The sequence below is a fragment of the Erinaceus europaeus genome, chromosome 17, assembly GCF_950295315.1.
Source record: "Erinaceus europaeus chromosome 17, mEriEur2.1, whole genome shotgun sequence".
NCBI lineage: Eukaryota > Metazoa > Chordata > Mammalia > Eulipotyphla > Erinaceidae > Erinaceus > Erinaceus europaeus.
The window spans coordinates 17,790,481-17,810,285 of record NC_080178.1 but is presented as its reverse complement, the minus strand read 5'-3'; the positions used below and the strand labels follow the sequence as shown (position 1 = coordinate 17,810,285).

Sequence of the window (19,805 nt, the reverse complement as noted above, 5' to 3'; positions counted from 1 at the left end):
GATATTCGTCGGGATGCGGCATCATCTAAGTTCATTTCCCACGTCTGCGCTTGACCGGACCTGCCAATATACGTGGATATCTTCGCCCACCCTGTCCAACGCTTGACGTCTCGTCACCCAATCTGGTCCCCTATGCCTACACTGAACTTCCCTGTTCCAGTCTCTTGGAAACAGAGCTGGCAGTCAGCTGAGGTAAAGAACAAACACCTCATCACAGACCCCTGCAAGCGTCAACCCGGCTTTGACCTAGCACGTTATGATTGGGCCCTCCTCAATCGCTATCGAACAGGTTATGGCCAGTGCACCACTATGTTCCATCGCTGGGGAGCCAGAGATGACCCGAACTGCCCCTGCGGCTCCAGACAGACTATGACCCACATAGTCAACGACTGCCACCTCTCCAGATTCAAAGGAGGTCTCGAAACTTTACATCAGGCTCAACCTGATGCTGTTGACTGGCTACAGAAGAAGGGCAAACGCTAGAAGAAGTGGAATACTACTGTGTGGTGAAAAATGATACAGTAAACTTCTTTGCCTCATCTTTGATGAAACTTGATGGAGTCCTGCTAAGTGAGATAAACCAGGAGATGGATGACTATCAGATGATACCACTTTAAGGTAGAATGTAAAAACAAAGTAAGAAACAGAAAGCAGCCTAAGTTTGGCCTGGGTGTGGAATATTGCAGCAAAACTAAGGAATCTGGTGGGGGGGGAATGGGAAGGAGATAGGAGTTGGGAACACAGTGCATGCTAGTGGAAGAGGACTCAGTGGATAGTGGGAGATGAAAACTGACCTGCCAGCAATTGACCTGTTAATCCTTATTTCTCCAACAAGATGATTTAAAAAAAATGTGCACAAATCTTCACTTGCTGCGAGTTTGTGCAGATAGCTGTGAGTAACAGGCTCTTCTGGGACCCTGGCAGGGTGGATGGAACAAAGGACCCAAAAACACCCTCTTTAGCCTCCACCCTGTAAAAAAACCTTCTGCCTACGCTTGTAGGTAGGTCTTGCTTCCTTCTGGGCAGGGAGCTAGCCACCCGTCATCAGCCCATCCTTTGGAGCTGGGGAGACCTGTTTTCTTTCTCTCCTGGCTTGAGGTGGTGCTGATCAGGGGTGATGAAACATCACATCAACACCTTTAAAACCCTCATGAGAAGGATAAAGCTTCCTAGAGGGGAAGGTGCGGTTTCTGCCAATAAAAGGGAGGGTGGATCACCTCCTGGTCCAGTTCCCCGCTCGTTCGCTGGTGCTCCTGTATCAACTGACCTGGTAAGGCATGCTCAGCTCTCTAGAGAGCAGCCCACCTCAGCCCTGAGGGGGAGAGAATGCAGATTGGGGGCTCACTGGGAGAGCTGCTGGTACTGATTAGTGTTGTCATTGTTCTTTCTGGGAGAGTCATCTTTCTTTCTTACTTTTTTCCTCCTTTTCCTCCTTCTTCTCCTTCTTTTCCTCTCCTTCTTCTCCTTCTTCTCCTTCTCCTCTTCCTCCTCTTCCTCCTTCTCCTCCCCTTCCTCCTCCTCCTCCTTCTTCCTTTGCCACCAGGGTTATTGCTTGGGCTCAGTGCAGGCAATGAGAGTCTATCACTCCTGGTGGTCATTTCCCTCCCTTATTTCTATTTTATTCAATAGGATAGAGAGAAATTGAGGGGAAGAATAGAGAGAGAGAGGGAAAGAAAGAGAGATGGACCTGCAGGACTGCTTCACTATTTGTGAAGCTTCCCCTCCTGCAGGTGGGATAGTGGTCTCGAACCTGGGTGCTTGAGCATGGTACTGTGTGTGCTTAAGTAGGTGCACCACCATCCAACCCCCAGAGAGTCATGTTTCTAATAGTCCCCCACCCTCTTCAATCTGGCCTGGGGCTGGAGAGGATCCACATGAACCAACTCTGGGTGGCTTATATTTGGCCAAAGTGAATTTCTATTTCAGGAGAACCTGACGGAGACCCAAGCTTGAGAGGACATGGTGCTCTCTCCCCGAGGCTGGTGGAGAGGTCCCATATTTTTGTGGCAGTGCAGGTTTTTGTAACAAGAAAAAACAAAGAAAAACAAAACAGAAAAACAGGCACTCAGAGAAGCTTTAGACTCATCTGACGTGACCTGTTTGTTCAGTGTGTTGGTATAGTGGACTCACTTACCAGAACATTCTCTGTTTATCCCCTGGAAGGTCAGTCTCTGCGATGTCAAGATGAGACCACCCCCAACATCTTCAAATTCACACACTTTCTATTTATGAAAGAACTGGCTGGGGGCAGGGTGGGCACTGGCACACCTGGCAAAGTGTACATGTTACTTTGAGCAAGGACCCTGGTTCGAGCCCAAGATCCCTACCTACAGGGAGGGTACTTCTCTCTATCTCTCTCTCCTCAATTTCTTTTGGTCCTATCAAATAAAATAGAAAGGGGGAGGCGAGGAAAGCCACCAGGAGTAGTGGATTTGTAGTGCCAGTACCGAGCTCCAATGACAACCTAGTGGGGGGGGGGAAGAGGCTGGGAGACGGTTCATTGGTGGAGGGTGCAACTTAATATATGCAGGGACCCTGGCTTTGAGCCCAACACTACAGAGGGACACCATGCATGGCACCAGAAGAAGCTTTGTCCTATCTCTTCTCTACATAAAAATGAAAAAGGAATTGGCTTGGGAGAGGCTGCTCAGCATTATGGTGTATGTGCAAGGCTCTAAGTACATGCCTCAACATTGCATAAGAAAGCACCACATAATGATCCTGGGTCCATACTCCCAGAGGGACAAAGAACAGGGAAGTTTCTAATGGAGGAGGTGGAATACGGAACTCTGGTGGTGGTAACTGTACCCCTCTTATCCTATGGTCTTGTCAATCATTATTTAATTTTATTTTTTAAAAATATTTTCATTTATTTATCTTAATCAGAGAGATAAGGAGAGAAAGATATAGAGAAACACTAGGACACGGCTTAGCCAATCATTATTAAATCAATAAAAAATTAATAAATAAACTAGGACCTGTGTTGACCAAAAAAAATTCAGTATCTGTTCAATGTGGAAAGTATGAGAAATATGGGGGTGGAGGGCAAGAATGGCGTGGGGCTGCTGCTTTGGCAGGCATGTGTCTCAGGTTTGAGCCCCAGCACCATAGGGGGAGTTGAGAGTGGAACTGGGAGAAGGTCCAGTGCTATGGCCTCTCTCCCTCTCTGTCTGGCTCTTTCTTTCTGAATGAAAAAAAGTCAACTCAGAGCCATGGAATCATGTGTGTGTGAGGTCGTTGCAGTGCCCTAAAGAGAAACACATGTCACTCACTGAACCTCTCTTGCTGATACGTATTTCTTCTTCCAGCTTTTTCCTTGACGTTCATATCCTCGCCTTACAATGCATGTACTGTTTTTCTTCACTTACAAGGAGAGGCTGGGACTCTCATTGGTGTCTACGGTTAGCCAACTCATTCCCAGCCTGTGGTCCTAGGAGGTGGCGTGGTGTTTCTCAAACCATGTCTTACTAGTTTAAGAGAACTGGGACAAAGGTTTGGTATGATATTTTTGCCTTTTTTTAAAAAAAATTAAATATTTGCCTATGTAATGGTTTCTAATATGCTATTGATTTTAATATTTGTTCATCCAGTGACATTGAGTGAACTTTAATATAATCATGAGTTTTAAGATGAGCACTGGTAGGTGTGTGGTGATGAGTACTGAACCTGGTCTCACACTTGTAAGCCCCATTCATGCTGCTCCATTTATAGTCACCCCAGAGACGCACAAAGATCCGACCAGTACAGACATATGTAGCGGATGTACAAAACCCCTTTGGTCTCAGACATCAGGAATAGATAGCCACCATTACTTAGTACATGCTACTTCCAGACATATCTATACAATCACAGGAATATATAATGATATAGAAAGTATTATTTAGTCAGAAGATGAATCCTGCTGCTGGTGACATTGTGCAACTTCCTCTCCTACCTCATAAGAAATCACATCTTGACAGGGCATGTAAATCTCTCGTTCCCTGTAAATACTGCTTGGGATTTATCACTTGGAAATGGCATACTTTATTCATTTGATTTCCTATCCACCATCATTTGGATCTGAATTTATTTTTTCCTCTCCATAATGTTGTCATGAATATTCTCGCACCTGAGCCTTTTTTTTTTTTTTGCACAAGTGTGAACTTCCTGTGGAAGTTTTTACAAGGGGTTGGTAAATTTGAAATTGGAACAAGAACTGCCAAACTCTCTGACAGCAAGATTGGAGCAATTTCTGTTTTCCTCAACTTGTTTTTTTTTTCTTCTCCTCACTGTTTACCATAACGAGATGTTACCAGTTTCTTAAAAGTGTTGCTTTCTCTGCCTCTCTCCATCTCTCTGTCTCTCTCCATCTCTCTCTCTCTCTCTCTCTTTTTTGTCATCACTGTGACTTCACTCCAGGTCAAATTCTTCAGATAGACAGAGAGATGGGGTAGGGTGGGGAAAAGGGTAAGAACACTATAAGCACCGAAGCTCCCTCCAGGGATGTGGGGTCCAGGCTCGAGCCTGTATTGCATGTACAACAAGGCAGGTAAACTATCCAGGTGAGCCGTCTTGCTGGCTCAAGGTTGAATATCTTTTAGTATTTTTTTATATTTTTTAGTTCTTGGAAACTTTCCTTTATTCTTCTATGAATTCCCTATCCATGTTCTTTACTTCTATCCTACAGAGTAGTTTAGTCTTTTTCTTTTCTTTTTGTTTTTAATTTCTTTATTGGAGGATTAATGGTTTATAATCAACAGTAAAATACAATAGTTTGTACATGCATAACATTTCCCAGTTTTCCACATAACAGTACAACCCCCACTAGGTCCTCCTCTGCCATCCTGTTCCAGGACCTGAACCCTCCCCCCACCCCAGAGTTTTTTACATTAGTGCAATACACCAACTCCAGTCCAAGTTCTGCTTAGTGTTTTCCCTTCTGATCTTGTTTTTCAACTTCTACCTGTGAGTGAGATCATCCCATATTCATCCTTCTCTTTCTGACTAATCTCACTTAACACCGTTCCTTCAAGCTTCATCCAAGATGGGGTGGAAAAAGGCGAAGTCACCATTTTTAATAGCTGAGTAGTATTTCCCATTGTGTAGATAGAACACAACTTGCTCAGCCACTCATCTGTTGTTGGTCACCTGGGTTGCTTCCAGGTTTTGGCTATTACAAATTGCATTGCTATGAACATAGGTGTACACAGATTATTTTGGTTGGGTGTGTTTGATTCCTTAGGATATATCCCCATATAGGAGAGGAATTGCAGGGTCCATGGGTAGGTCCACTTCTAGCCTTCTGAGAGTTCTCCAGACTGCTTTCCATAGGGTTGGACTAATTGACATTCCCACCAGCAGCGCAGGAGGGTTCCTTTGACCCCACGGCCTCTCCAGCATTTGTTGCTTCTACCTAGTCTTTTTGTTAATGTTTTTAAGGAGGTCTTCGTATGTTAGAGAAAATAGTCCTTTGCTTGTCATTTGTGGTACTGTCTCTCGGCTCTCAGTGCTATGGCAGCTTGTGGTAATAGCCAGTAGTTTTTGCATATCAACAAAGCAGCAGATACTGTGAAAATTGCTTTCCTTGCATTACCTCCTTCAATCCTTACAACAAACTATTGAGGCAGGTACTATTGCTGTCACCCCCATTTAAAAAAATGAAGAAATCAAGGCTCAGAGGTTCAGGTCAGCTTGTAGGAGAGGGTTTGACTCCAGGCACCACCACTTGCTCTCCTTTTCAGAATGTCAGTTTATGTGGTTGTTCTCAGCTGCCCTAGAAGTGAGCCCTGAGACAAGGATTTGAGCTTCAGCTTAGTGGAGACATGAGGGGTGGGAGGCCTGACAGGGCAGGAAGGAGACCAATACCAGCCGGTCACCACTATGTAGCAGTCCTTTGTGGGGTCTTCGTGGAGAACTGCAGGAGGGGCCACAAGCTGGGGTTTATTTGTCAGTTCCAGGAGGCCAGCTTCTAAAGGGTGTTAACTCCCTGGCACTTCTGAGCTGCCCCAAATGGGTCAAGAGTATTTTTTTTCCCCCTGTGGCTGGAGGAAGCCCTGGAATCGAACCACAGGTGTTTGCCTCTGAAGCTGCAAGCTGGGGCGTGCGGGATATGGGTGGAAGGCAGGGTCTGCTACGTAGACAGCTTTTTCCTTTTTGTTCTGTAGGGTCATTTTTGATTAATGTTTGCACATTAAAGAAAATCCCAGGGGCCAGGCGGTTGTGCAGTGGGTTAAGTGCAGGTGGCACAAAGTGAAAAGGGCTGGCGTAAGGATCCTGGTTCCAGTTCCCTGCTCCCCACCTGTAGGGTGGTCGCTTCATAGGCGGTGAAGCAGGTCTGCAGGTGTCTGTCTTTCTCTCCCCCTCTGTGACTTCCCCTCCTCTCTCCATTTATCTCTGTCCTATCCAACAACGACAGCAGTAACAACAACAATAACAACAGCAACAATAAACAACAAGGGCAACAAAAGGGAAAAAAAATGACCTCCAGGAGCAGTGGATTTATAGTGAAGGCACTGAGCCCCAGCAATAACCCTGGAGACAAAAAAAAAAAAAAATCCCTTTCTCCAAAGGCAGTGATTTATATGGTCTCTCCTGAACTAGCTGATTTTTCCTTTCTGCCGCCCATTCCAGCTTCCATGGTGATTACCCAGCAAGGACTTCCGCTTTCAGAAGTTTGCTTTCTGCTGCCCAGAATCTGAGTGTGGGGACCCTCTGCTCATGACCCTGTCTTGATGTCTTGGCAGAATATCCTGGCAGAGTGGGTTGTAGCCATGGAGACTATGCCTGCCAGCCGTATGGGGCAAGTTTTAAAAAAATGTTTTTATTGGATAGAGGCAGAGAGAAATCGAGAGGGTCATGGGAAAGGGAGGGAGAGAGAAAGAGAGATACCTGCAGCACAGCTTCACCACTTGTGAAGCTTCCCCACTGCAGGTAGGGGCTGAGGGCTTGTACTCAAGTCTGGGTGCACTGTGACATGTGCTCAACCAGGTGTGCCACTGCCTGGTTGGGGCAAGGTTTTGAGGACACCAGACTGCTTTTTCTCTACCATATTCTTCTGCTTTCCTTGCCCTGTGGGAGGCACCTTCACAGTCTCCTGTCTTTCTTTCTTTCTTTCTTTCTTTCTTTCTTTCTTTCTTTCTTTCTTTCTTTCTTTCTTTTACCAGAGTACTGCTCAGCTCTGATTTATGGTGTGAACCTGAGACTTTGGAGCTTCAGGCATGAGAGTCTTTTTGCATAACCACACACCCTCCTGTTCTGTCTCTTTAATTTTTTAAATTAATGATTTACAAAATTATAAAATAATAGGGGTATACAGTTCCATAACATTCCCATGCCAAATCCTGTTCTTTTTCTACCTCCACTCAGAGCAAAATCCCTGCAGAAGAGCTCAAAGGAGAGGGCCCTCTGCTGGGCCTTGTGACCTTGAAAGAGTTGAAAAGTCAGAATCTATTTGCTGAGGAAACATAGTGACATATTCAGGCTTAGCTCACTGGGGGACTGCCATGGGGTCATGGGGGCTCCGAAAGTACCCCCTTCCTGCTCCATAGGGTGACAGAGGCTGAGCTTTATCCAGAATGACCACCCTCAGTGACTCTATCCTTCCCCTTATCTTCCCAGGATCCTCAATCCCAGCCTTCCCCACCCCAAGACCTTCTCCATCTAAGATACGTATCTTGAATCGCCAGTCTAGATGCATGTCAGCTCTAGGTCTGAGTGCTAAGGACTCTTGCTCAGAAGATAGTGCTGCATTCTATCCCAATGTGAGAAACACACACTTGCATGCCAATAAAGAAAGCCAATAAGTTGGCCATGGAGACTCTGCCTGTCAGCTATATGGATCAGGCTGCCCCAGGCCCCAAGTCTGAGAAGGAGATCTCATGCAGAGCTGTAATCAGGCCACAATCAAGGAGCACTCTAATTAGGAACCAAGGGGAGGGAATAGGAGTGGGTGGTGGAGCAGTGGGTCACTCTGAGGGTGGGGTGACCTTGCAGGCCCAAGTGAGGATTGAGGGGTAGGTCTTTATCCCTGTCATCTGCCAGTCAGTCGACCTCTGGGTGCATTAGGAAAGGGTGAGGTGCTGGGAAGGGGTTCTGTCTCTTTGTCTCTGTGTGTCTCTCATATATGTATATTTATGTGTATGTGTATGTGTATATGTATACACACACACACTTAGAACAAAGATACACTAAGAAAAACACGATAATTTAGAATAACTTACAGAGAAGCAGGAGACCAAGTATGAATTACAGAATATTTACATGAAGCAAACCCACAAAAAATTCCACTGCTTTGAAGCATTCATTCATTTAGAACTATCAGATGAGATCAGGTGTGTTTGGGGTGGTGTGGCTGTAAACATCATTTAGAAATATCTCCTGACCTCCTACTACGTGCCTGGTACACAGGTGTGGTCCTAGTGTTTGTGAATGCACTGGCCAGTGTGTGTATGTGTGTGGAAGTATGGGGGTGGTGGTGAGACAGGCCATGCGTCACCAGATAACTACAGGATGCCCTTGGGTGTTGGTCAGGGGAGTGAAGAAGAAAAGCATAGGAAACAGTGACTGGCTAGGGGGCCATTTCAGAAGGCAGAGAGGCAGCTCTGAGAAGAGGAGAGGAAGGGTGGGGACCTTTGTGGAGGGAGAGCAGGTGTGGGAAGGGACTGGATGTTTGGGTTGCCAGGAGGGAGTGGAGGCACTGGAAATACTGCTGGACACAGGTCACAAGGGGACAAGGGTGACTTTTTTTTTTATTTAAGAAAGGATTAATTAACAAAACCACAGGGTACAAGGGGTACAACTCCACACAATTCCCACCACCCAATCTCCATATCCCATCCCCTCCCCTGATAGCTTTCCCATTCTCTATCCCTCTGGGAGCATGGACCCAGGGTCATTGTGGGATGCAGAAGGTAGAAGGTCTGGCTTCTGTAATTGCTTCCCCGCTGAACATGGGCGTTGACTGGTCGGTCCATACTCCCAGTCTGCCTCTCTCTTTCCCTAGTAGGGTGGGTCTCTGGGGAAGCTGAGCTCCAGGACACATTGGTGGGGTCTTCAATCCAGGGAAGCCTGGCTGGCATCCTGATGGCATCTGGAACCTGGTGACTGAAAAGAGAGTTAAGATACGAAGCCAAACAAATTGTTGAGCAATCATGGACCCAAAGCTTGGAATAGTGGAGAGGAAGTGTTAGAGGGGTACTCACTGCAAACTCTAGTGTACTTCTGCTTTCAGGTATATATTTTGCACTAGTTTATGGATATGTGTGAACATATGCTCTCTCTCACAGAAACTGGTGTATATCTAAGTTTTGGGACTTTGTTAGAAAGTGAACCACCTGAGATGAAATTAGAGTGTACTATGAAAGGAAAGGTCTCACCCGAGTAATGAAGCTGAAGGGTTGTCATTCCACACGTGAAGTCTCTGGACACAGTCTGAGCTGAAGCATGTTGAGGTGGCAATCGTTGCGTTGGTTAGGTTGTGATCGGCGGATGCAGTATTATTTGATATGGATTGGGAGAGGCATACGGGAAAGTGGGCCCTATCCAAGGGTTCCAGGACTGGGGGAAGTAGGGGCTCTATAGTGGGGATGTGAGGTTCCTGCTGTCTTAGGGTTCAAAAAGACAATCGATAGTTAATGTTATCATGACATTATTTGGTAATTGGGTTAACTTTGAAAAGTCCTTTTGTTAGGGTTTGCTGTACAGTACCCAGTATCTTGTATATAGCTGTGCTATTGGTTGCTTCTTATCTACTTGGTCTAGGCTTTTGAGAGCGTCCACATATCAGATACACAGCCTATATATTAAAAAAGATTCAGTTTGTGTTTTGAAAAACTTTGAGACATACAATTGATTTTCCCCCTCTCATATTAATTAACTACTGATTTATATGTCTACATTTTACTAGGAGTGTACATAAACACCATTCCCACCACCAAAAGACTGTGACCCATCCCTCCCACCCACTCCCACCCCCCACTGTCCCAGGAAGCTGCATGTCTACCCCTCACCACAGGGTTTTTACTTTGGTGCCCTACTTACAATTTGATCAGGTCCTGCTTTTAGCTTCCCTTTCAGATCTTCTTACTCAGCTTCTGTTGATGAGTGGGATCATCCCATACTCATCTTTATCTTTCTGACTTAGCTCACTTAACATAATTCCTTCTAGCTCTGTCCAAGATGGGTGGGTTCCAAGGTGGGTTCATTGTTCTTGATAGCTGCATAGTATTCCATTGTGTATATATACCACAGCTTTCTCAGCCACTCATCTGTTGTTGGGCACCTGGGTTGCTTCCAGGTTTTAGCTATTATGAATTGTGCTGCTATGAACATAGGAGTACACACCTCTTTTTGGTTGGGTGTTATGGAGTCCTTGGGGTATAACCCCAGGAGAGGACTTACTGGGTCATATGGAAGGTCCATGTCTAGCCTTCTGAGAGTTTTCCAGACTGCTCTCCACAGAGGCTGTACCAATTTAATTCCCACCAGCAGTGCAGAAGGGTTTCTCTGTCCCCACAGCCTCTCCAGCATTTGTTGCTGCTGTCCTTTTTGATGTATGCCATTCTTACAGGAGTGAGGTGGTATCTCAATGTTGTCTTAATTTGCATTTCTCTGACAATCAGTGACCTGGAGCAGTTTTTCATATGTTTGTTAGCCTTTTGGATCTCCTCTGAGGTGAATGTTTTGTTCATATCCTCTGCCCATTTTTGGATGGGGTCATTTGCTTTTTTGGTGCTAAGTTTGCCGAGCTCTTTATATATTTTGGTGATAAGTTTCTTGTCTGATGTATGGCATGTGAAGATCTTCTCCTGTTCTGTGAGGGGTCTCTTTGTTTGTTTAATAGTTTCTTTGGATGTGCAGAAGCTTTTCAATTTGATGTAGTCCCATTGGTTTGTTTCTGCTTTAGTCTTCCTTGCAATTGGGTTTGATTCATCAAAGATGTCCTTGAGGTGTAGGTGGGAAACTGTTTTACCAATGTTTTCCTCTTAAGTATTTGATTGTTTCTGGTCTGACATCTAGGTCTTTGATCCATTTGGAGTTGATTTTTGTTTCTGGTGAGATAAAGTGGTTCAATTTCATTCTTCTGCATGTTTCAACCCAGTTTTCCCACCACCATTTATTGAAGAGAGCCTCCTTTTTCCATTTAATCCTTTGGCCCCCTTATCAAAGATTAGATGTCCATAGATGTGGGGATTTATTTCTGGGCTTTCAATTCTGTTCCACTGGTCTGTGTGCCTATTTTTGTTCCAGTACCATGCTGTTTTGATGATGATGGCTTTATAATATAGTTTAAGGTCTGGGAGTGTGATGCCTCCATTTCTGTTTCTTTTCCTCAAGATGGTTTTGGCAATTCTAGGTGTTTTCAGGTTCCAGATAAATGACTGTAGTGTTTGTTCTATTCTCTTAAAGAAGCTTGATGGAACTTGGATGGATATTGCATTAAATTTGTATATGGCTCTGGGGAGAATATTCATTTTGATGATATTTATTCTTCCAATCCATGAGCATGGGATATCTTTCCATTTCTTGGTATCAGTTTCTATTTCCTTGAGTAGCGACTCATAGTTTCCAGCATACAAGTCTTTCACTTCTTTGGTCAACTTTATTCCTAGGTATTTGATTGATTTTGCTGAAACAGTAAATGGGAGTGATATCTGGATGTCGTCTTCTTCAGATTTAGTGTTTGCATAAAGAAATGCCACTGATTTCTGTACATTGATTTTGTAGCCTGATACCTTGCTATATTGCCTAATAACTTCCAGTAATTTTCTGCTGGATTCTTTAGGTTTTTCTATGTATACTATCATATCATCTGCAAATAGTGAGAGCTTGATTTCTTCCCTTCCAATCTGTATTCCTTTGATTTCTTTCTCTTGCCTGATTGCTATGGCAAGAACTTCCAATACTATGTTGAAGAGTAACGGTGACAGTGGACAGCCCTGTCTAGTCCCCGATCTGAGGGGGAATGCTTTCAGCTTCTGTCCATTAAGTATGATGTTGGCTGTAGGTTTGCTCTATATAGACTCCACTATCTTGAGGAATTTCCCATCTATTCCCATTTTTTGTAGAGTTTTGAGCATGAATGGGTGTTGGATTTTGTCAAAGGCTTTCTCTGCATCTATTGAGATAATCATGTGGTTTTTGGCTTTGTTTTTATTGATGTGGTGAATGACATTGATTGACTTATGGATGTTGAACCAGCCTTGCATTCCTGGGATGAATCCCACTTGGTTGTGATGAACAATCTTTTTGATATGTTGCTGTATCCGGTTGGCCAAGATCTTGTTTAATATTTTGGCATCTATGTTCATCAGCGATATTGGCCTGTAGTTTTCCTTTTTTGTTCTGTCCCTATCAGCTTTTGGTATCAGGGTGATGTTGGCTTCATAGAAGGTGGAAGGGAGTATTCCTGTTTCTTCAATCTTATGGAAAAGCTTAAGAAGTATGGGTACTAACTGTTTCCTGAAAGTTTTGTAGAATTCGTTTGTGAAGCCATCTGGTCCAGGACTTTTGTTGTTGGGGAGATTCTTAATAACGGTTTCAATTTCTTTGTCTGTGATTGGTGCATTTAGATTTTGTAGTTCTTCTTGGTTCAGTTTTGGAAGGGCATATGCTTCTAGGAATTGTTCCATTTCTTCCAGATTCTCTAGCTTGGTGGCGTATAGTTCTTTATAGAAGTTTCGCAGGATTCTCTGGATTTCTGTGGTGTCACTTGTGATATATCCTCCATCGTATACAATTCTATTAATTTGAGTCTTCTCTCTTTTTTGTTTGGTGAGTCTGGCTAGGAGTTTGTCAATTTTGTTTAATCTTTCAAAGAACCAACATTTGGCTTCATTGATCTTTTGTATGGTTCTTTTATTTTCGATGTTGTTTATTTCTGCTCTAACTTTAGTGATTTCTGTCCTTCTGGTTGCTTTAGGGTTCCTTTGTTCCTCTTCCTCTAAGTCCTTGAGGTGTGCAGTAAGGTCGTTCATTTGAGCTTCTTCTTGGTGTTTAATATGTGATTGTATGGCTATAAGTTTCCCTCTCAGTACTGCTTTAGCTGTGTCCCAAATATTTTGATAGGTTGTGTCTTCATTTTCATTTGTTTCGAGGAACATTTGAATTTCCTGCTTGAGTGAGTCTCTGACCCAGTGGTTCTTAAGGAGTATGTTGTTTAGTTTCCAAATTCTGTGACTTTTAATAATTTTCTGTTTGTTGTTAAATGTTAGTTTTACTCCACTGTGGTCTGAGAAGATACTTGGGATGATTTCAATGCTCTTGAATTTACTGATGCTGTCTTTGTGGCCTAACATGTGGTCTATCCTTGAGTATGTGTTATGTGGATTTGAAAAGAAGGTGTATTCCAGTTTTTTGGGGTGAAGGACTCTGAAAATGTCCAAGAGGTCTAGTCTGTCAATCTCTTCATTCAATTCTCTTGTATATTTATTGGTTCTCTGCTTTGTTGATCTGTCTAAGTGTGAGAGTGGGGTATTGAAGTCTCCCACTATTATTGTATTACTATTGATGTATTTTTGAAATTCTTTCAGTAGGTGCTTAATGTATTTAGATGGTCCCTCATTGGGTGCATAGATATTAATAATTGTTAAGACTTCTTGGCTGATTGATCCTCTAATCATTATGTAATGTCCTTGCCTATCTTTTATTACTTTATTTAATTTAAAATCTATCGTGTCTGAGATGAGAATGGCTGTTCCTGCCCTTTTTTGTGGTCCGTTAGCCTATATGATAGTTTTCCATCCTTTCACTTTAAGTCTGTGTTTATCTTGTTGTGACAGATGGGATTCTTGCAAGCAGCATATGTTTGGGTTATGTTTTCTGATCCATCCCCCCACCCTGTGCCTTTTGATGGGTGAGTTTAAGCCATTTACGCTCATTGATATTATGGATTTAATGTATTGTAGTGCCACTGTTCAAAAAAAAATTTTGTTTGCTCTGATATATTGCAAGTATTATAGTGATGTTGTTGTTTATAAGAGGTCTTTTAGAACCTCTTTCAGGGCCAGCTTGGTGATGGTTTCCTCCTTTAACTGTTGTTTGTCTAAGAAGGTTTTGATCCCTCCATCTAGTTTGAATGAAAGTCTAGCAGGATATATTATCCTTGGTTGAAACCAAGGGTGACTTTTTAAAGAACATATGGAGAGATCAAGATATTAAGTCTGGGTCACTTGTCTGAGTCACCCATTAAACATTGTTAAAAATACTCACCAGGGGCCCCGGTGGGAGGAAGGGAGGGGCAGACAGCCCTGGCTTGGATTCTAACTCTTCAGCTGCTAACTGTGGACACGTCCATTTCCTCATCTGGGGAACTGACAAGAAACAAGAACATAAATTGCCAACATCAAGAAAGAAGGTGTGGGCACAGTCCAAGGGCCTGCAGGCATTGAAGAGGTTATGCCAACATATGTGGAGAGTGTATGCATTTATTTTTAAGAGTTCATTAATTGAATACTTTTATGAGAGAGAAAGAGTAGAAGAAGAAGGGGAAGGAGGAGAAGGAGAAGAAGAGGGATAATAATAATAATAATAATAGTTGTTATTATTATTATAACAACAACACCAACAATAGGAAGAAGGAGAAGAAATGAGCACTGCCTAGGTCAGGGATATGTGATGCCAGGGATTGAACCTGAGTCTTTAGGGTTTACAAATCCTGTGCTCTGCCACTGAGTTATCTCCCTGGCCTGAATGACAAATTGTTTTTTAAAAGTAGATTCAAGAAGAGATAGGTAACCTTAATAACCTGAAGTCAACAAGTGATTTTGCTTTCTTTTTTAATTTGCCCTTCAAAGATGTCTGAAAAGAACAGAAAATGTGCACAGAATTCTCATTTCTGGGACTGGGGAGAGAGCTTAGTCCATTAGAGCACAACTTGTGCCATGTCTGAGGTCCTAGAAACTGCTGGTTCAACCCCCTGCACCACCTTATACCAGAGCTGAGCAGTGCTCCAATATTACATGCTCTCTCTCCTCTTACTCTTTCTCTCTTCCTTCCTTCCTTCCTTCCTTCCTTCCTTCCTTCCTTCCTTCCTTCCTTCCTTCCTTTCTTTCTTAAGTATTTTATTTATTTATATTTTTTAGAGAGATGCAGAGATAGAAAGACACAGTGAGATGGGAGTCGGGCTGTAGTGCAGCAGGCTAAGCGCAGGTGGCGCAAAGCACAAGGACCAGCATAAGGATCCCAGTTCGAACCCCAGCTCCCCACCTGCAGGGGAGTCGCTTCACAGGCGGTGAAGCAGGTCTGCAGGTGTCTATCTTTCTCTCCTCCTCTCTGTCTTCCCCTCCTCTCTCCATTTCTCTCTGTCCTATCCAACAACGACAACAACAATAATAACTACAATAATAAAACAACAAGGGCAACAAAAGGGAATAAATAAATAAAATAAATATTAAAAAATTTAAAAAAAAAAAGAAAGACACAGTGAGATACACCAGAGCACTGCTCAGCTTTGGCTTATGGTGGTGTGGGGGGTTGAACCTGGGACTTCAGAGCCTCAGGTATGAGAGTTTCTTTGCATAACCATTATCTACCCATGCCCACTTCTTAGTCTTTCTCTCTTTCATAGTAAATCAGTCTATCAGTCTTCTTCTTCTTCTTCTTCTTTTTTGCCTGCAGCTATTTTTCTTTCTTTTTTTTTATTGGATAGGACAAAGATAGATGCCTGCAGACCTTCTTCACTGCTTGTGAAGCTTCTTTCCTACAGGTGGGGAATGGGGGCTTGAACTCGGATCCTTAAGCAGGTCCTTGAGCTTAATAGTATTGTGTGCTTCCCCCCCTAGTAATTCAATCTTAAAAAAAATCCTAAGTTTTCTTTCGAATCTTTGGAAGATGTCCAGTACACATGCTATTATTCTGCACTTACTCCAGAGTCTGCAAATAGTTCGTGATCACTAGAACCACTTTATCTTAGTTTAAAAAATTCACTATAGCTAAGCCATTAAAAGCTCCCCTCCACCTCTGCCTCCTATAAGCCCCCAAACAACATTATCTGCTGTATTTATTAGACTAGAGACAAAGGGATTTTTTTCCCTGGTGACTGACTGAGAACCTGTTACTTGCTGATCCTGAGAGAGAATGTCCAGGTAAATTGCCTGCATATCTAGCCTGCCTCTGAGCAAAGCCAAAAGACATGGGTGTGGGGAAGCCAGAAGGGGAGGGGGGCTCCCTGCTACTTCTGTGGTATTCAGTGCACTTGACAGTGCCCTAGCAAGGCTTTGCAGGCTGCCGAGACAGGGACATTGCCGCTGAGCTCTGAATAAATGAGCCGTGACCTAGAGTGAACGGTGGCCAGCAGGACATTTCTCTGTGGGCCTTGCCAAGATATTCATTTCAAAGAAGGCGCTGGCTTCTTCAGGCCTCCTTCCCAGAGGCCCTGTGCCTCCCCTCACAGGGCTGGGTTGCACAACTGGCTTTCCAAGCAGAGGTCAGGTCCTGTCCCTTTCCTGTTACAGCTTTGCCCAACAGAGGGAGCGGTGCCAAGCCCTGGTGGCCCACAGGATGTAGACATAGAGAGCAGGTGTCCTGTGCCTGCTGGACTGAGCAGAGGCTGCTGGGAAATTGCCAGGGGTTCCTGTGATTACCAGAGTAGGGGCCCTGGGCAGGTGCTATGGGAGAGAGGGGGAGCCTGTCAACCTTGCTGGAGGAATCCCAGAGCCAGGGTCTAAGAACCTTTGAATCAGTGTCTAGGAGGACTGTAGGGACATGTCTGATTCCATCTAACTCTCCATTTATCAGATGGGGAAATGGAGGCCTAGGCTAAGTAAGAAGGTTTTCCCACCAGCAACATAGGAGAGTTCCTGGTGGGAATGTAAATTTCTTTGATTCCTGTGTGTGTGTGTGGTGGGGGGAGTTGTGGAAATCTGGAAACTCATCAGAACACTAGAAATAGACTTACCCTATGACCCAGCAATTCCTCTCCTGGGGATCTATTCAAAGGAAACAAAGTCACCTACCCCAAGAGACCTGTGCACATCTATGTTCACAACAGCACAGTTTGTTTTAGCCAAACTTGGAAGCAGCCCAGATGCCTAACAACAGGTGAATGGCTAAGGAAGTTATGGTATATATTCACAATAGACTACTATGTAGCCGTTAAGACGATGAAGTCATCTGCTTTGCCATATCTAGGACAGACCTCAAATGTATCTTGTTGGGTGAGATAAATCAGAAGGTGAAGGACAAATACTGTATGACCTCACTCAAAGGTGGACAATAAGAAGTGAGGACAGTAAGGAAAAACATACAGTGAAACTTGGACTGGGTGTGGTATACTACATCAAAGCCAAGGATTCTGGGGATGGACAGGAAGGGATGGTGTCCTAGGGCATGATGATGTGAAAGGATCTAGACTAGGGAAAAAAGTTTTCTTCAGACTTCTATCATAGGGAGATGAGGTATTGCATTTATGTGTCAACAACTATGCTAAAATCCATTAAACCCCAAATAATGTGGAAAATATATAAAAAAAAGAGACTTCTCTCCTCCTCCTTCTTTTGCCTTCAGTGTTACTGATGGGGCTCAGTGCCAGCACTGTGAATCCACTGCTTCTGGTGCCCCCCATTTTATTGGGTAGGACAGAAAGAAATTGATTGGGGAACAGGAGGTAGAGAGAGACAGACACCTGCTGATCTGCTTCACTGCTTGTGAAGCGTCCCCCCTGCAGGTGGGGAGCGGGGTTCAAACCCAGATCCTCGTGCAGGTTCTTGCACTTAGTGCTATGTTCATTTAACCCAGTTCACCAGCTGTTTCTCAACTTCCTGCAAGGAGCCTTCTTCTGGAGTTAGTGAGGATGGTTGTCAAGTAGCAGGAACTCTGGAACATGGAACAATATGGAGAGAGTCTGACCCCCCCCCCATCCTATTCTACAGTGATGGTGGGCTGTGTGGAGAGCTCTGACACTCCAAGTTCTGCCCTCTATAACCAGGGTCCTCCTCATCTTACCCCCCCCCCCCTTTGGAAGATGTCCCAATGTTCCAAGGCTGTAATGCCACTATCAGCATTCCTTTTTTTTTTTTCTGCCCCCAGTTTATCGATGGGGCCTGGTGTCAGCACTACAAATCCACTGTTCCTGGTGGCCGTTTTTCGTTTCTTTTTTTTTTTTTTTGTCTTTCTTTTTATTTTTATTAGATAGAACACATAGTAATTGAGAGGGGAGGGAGAAATTGAGGGAGAGGGAGACAGAGACACCTGCAGACCTGTTTCACTGCTCATGAAGCTTCCCCACTGCAGGTGGGGAACAGGAAGTCAAACCCAGGTCCTAGTAATCAGGTGCACCACCACCCAGCCTGTAACACTCCTTCTTTCTAGGTGTTCTCAGCTACTCTGTGTTAAGTGCAGTGTTCTTGGCATGCCGACACTCGCCGATTTCCCCAGAATTCTTGGGGAAGCAGGGAGACAGAACACCGGTGTTCCTGACCTCAGCTGTGCAAACAGCACCCTGGTTGCTTCTCCCCTCCCTCCTGCCGGGAGTACCACTTTTAAAAAAAATTATTTATAAAGTGGAAACACTGACAAAAACCATAGGATAAGAGGGGTACAACTCCACACAAGTCCCACCACCAGAACTCCATGTCCCATCCCCTCTCCTTACAACTTTCCTATTCTTTATCCCTCTGAGAGTGTGAACTCAGGGTCATTGTGGGGTGCAGAAGGTGGAAGGTCTGGCTTCTGTAATTGCTTCCCCACTGAACATGGGTGTTGACTGGTTGGTCCATACTCCCAGTCTGCCTCTCTCTTTCCCTAGTGGGGTGGGGCTCTGGGGATGTGGGGCTCCAGGACACATTGGTGAGGTCATCTGCCCAGGGAAGTCTGGTTGGCATCATGGTAGCATCTGGGACCTGGTAGCTGAAAGAAGAGTTAACATATAAAGCCAAACAAATTGTTGACTAATCATGAACCTAAAGGCTAGAATATTGCAGATGAAGATTTGGGGGTCTCCATTTTGTAGATAGTTAGTAGGCCTTTTTAGTTATATTCCAAAGGGCCCATGACTATACTAGTTTCTTGGCTGTTTTTTTTTTTTTCCCAAGCCTGACATCTTATATGCAGGTAGATCCACTTTATTGTCTGGGGAGATGATGTCATGGCTGGAAAAAGGACCAGAAGGCTGCATCAGGGAAGAAAGTAGCTCCCAAATATAGGAAAGGTGCATAAATATTGTTGACTGTAAACCTCATTGATTTGATGTGATCTGGGGCTTATATTCATCTTAGGAGCTTATGTGATCTCTTCATCCCTGTAGATCTGAGCTCACATTCTGTGGTCATGAGTAGGAATGTTCCAAGCTGCCCCAATTTCAGGACCCATCTTCCTTAGGTGGAAGATAGAGGATGCTGTCCAGCCTCCCTTCGAGCACCACTTCGACCCACCTCCCAGGGCAGTGCCAAAGATAATGGAAGGCAAAGTGTTTTGAGAACTCAAGCATAGCTCCTCTGTGAGAGATGTTTCTGGTTAATGGCTGGTGCCCAGGGACTCCGCTTCCTGACAGGAAGTGGAACCACAAGGGATGAAGGCCACAGTTAGAGATGGGAAGCTGGAGGCCATGGGCCAAGTTTCTCAGGGGGGCAGCTTGGACCCTGTCCATCCTTGATTCCCCAGCTCCCTCTGCACACCCAGTGGCCTCTGTCTGCCCAGTTGTTTACTGGGCAGATATGTACTGAACCCTCCCCCCACTTCCCGCTCCCAGGGCCAGTGCTGGATAATACACTGAGTTCAGGGTTAGGAGCAAATCCAGGTTCAACCTCTGCCCTGGAAGGGCACTGTCTAGTGGGGAATCACATGGCAACACAAAAATAGGAACACAGATCGCATCTGATCATCACGGTGGT

At 44.4% G+C, this 19,805-nt stretch overlaps 1 protein-coding gene across 1 annotated transcript in view; it reads left to right on the top strand.

The window, feature by feature from the left end:
* Window positions 1-1,071: 1,071 nt before the first annotated feature.
* The window catches only part of ACCSL (1-aminocyclopropane-1-carboxylate synthase homolog (inactive) like), an 87,461-nt gene continuing 68,727 nt past the window's right edge, over window positions 1,072-19,805 (top strand). The window contains exon 1 of the mRNA XM_007531511.3: window positions 1,072-1,270. The gene's annotated coding sequence lies outside the window, so the exon portion shown is untranslated. The remainder of the gene's footprint in view (window positions 1,271-19,805) is intronic.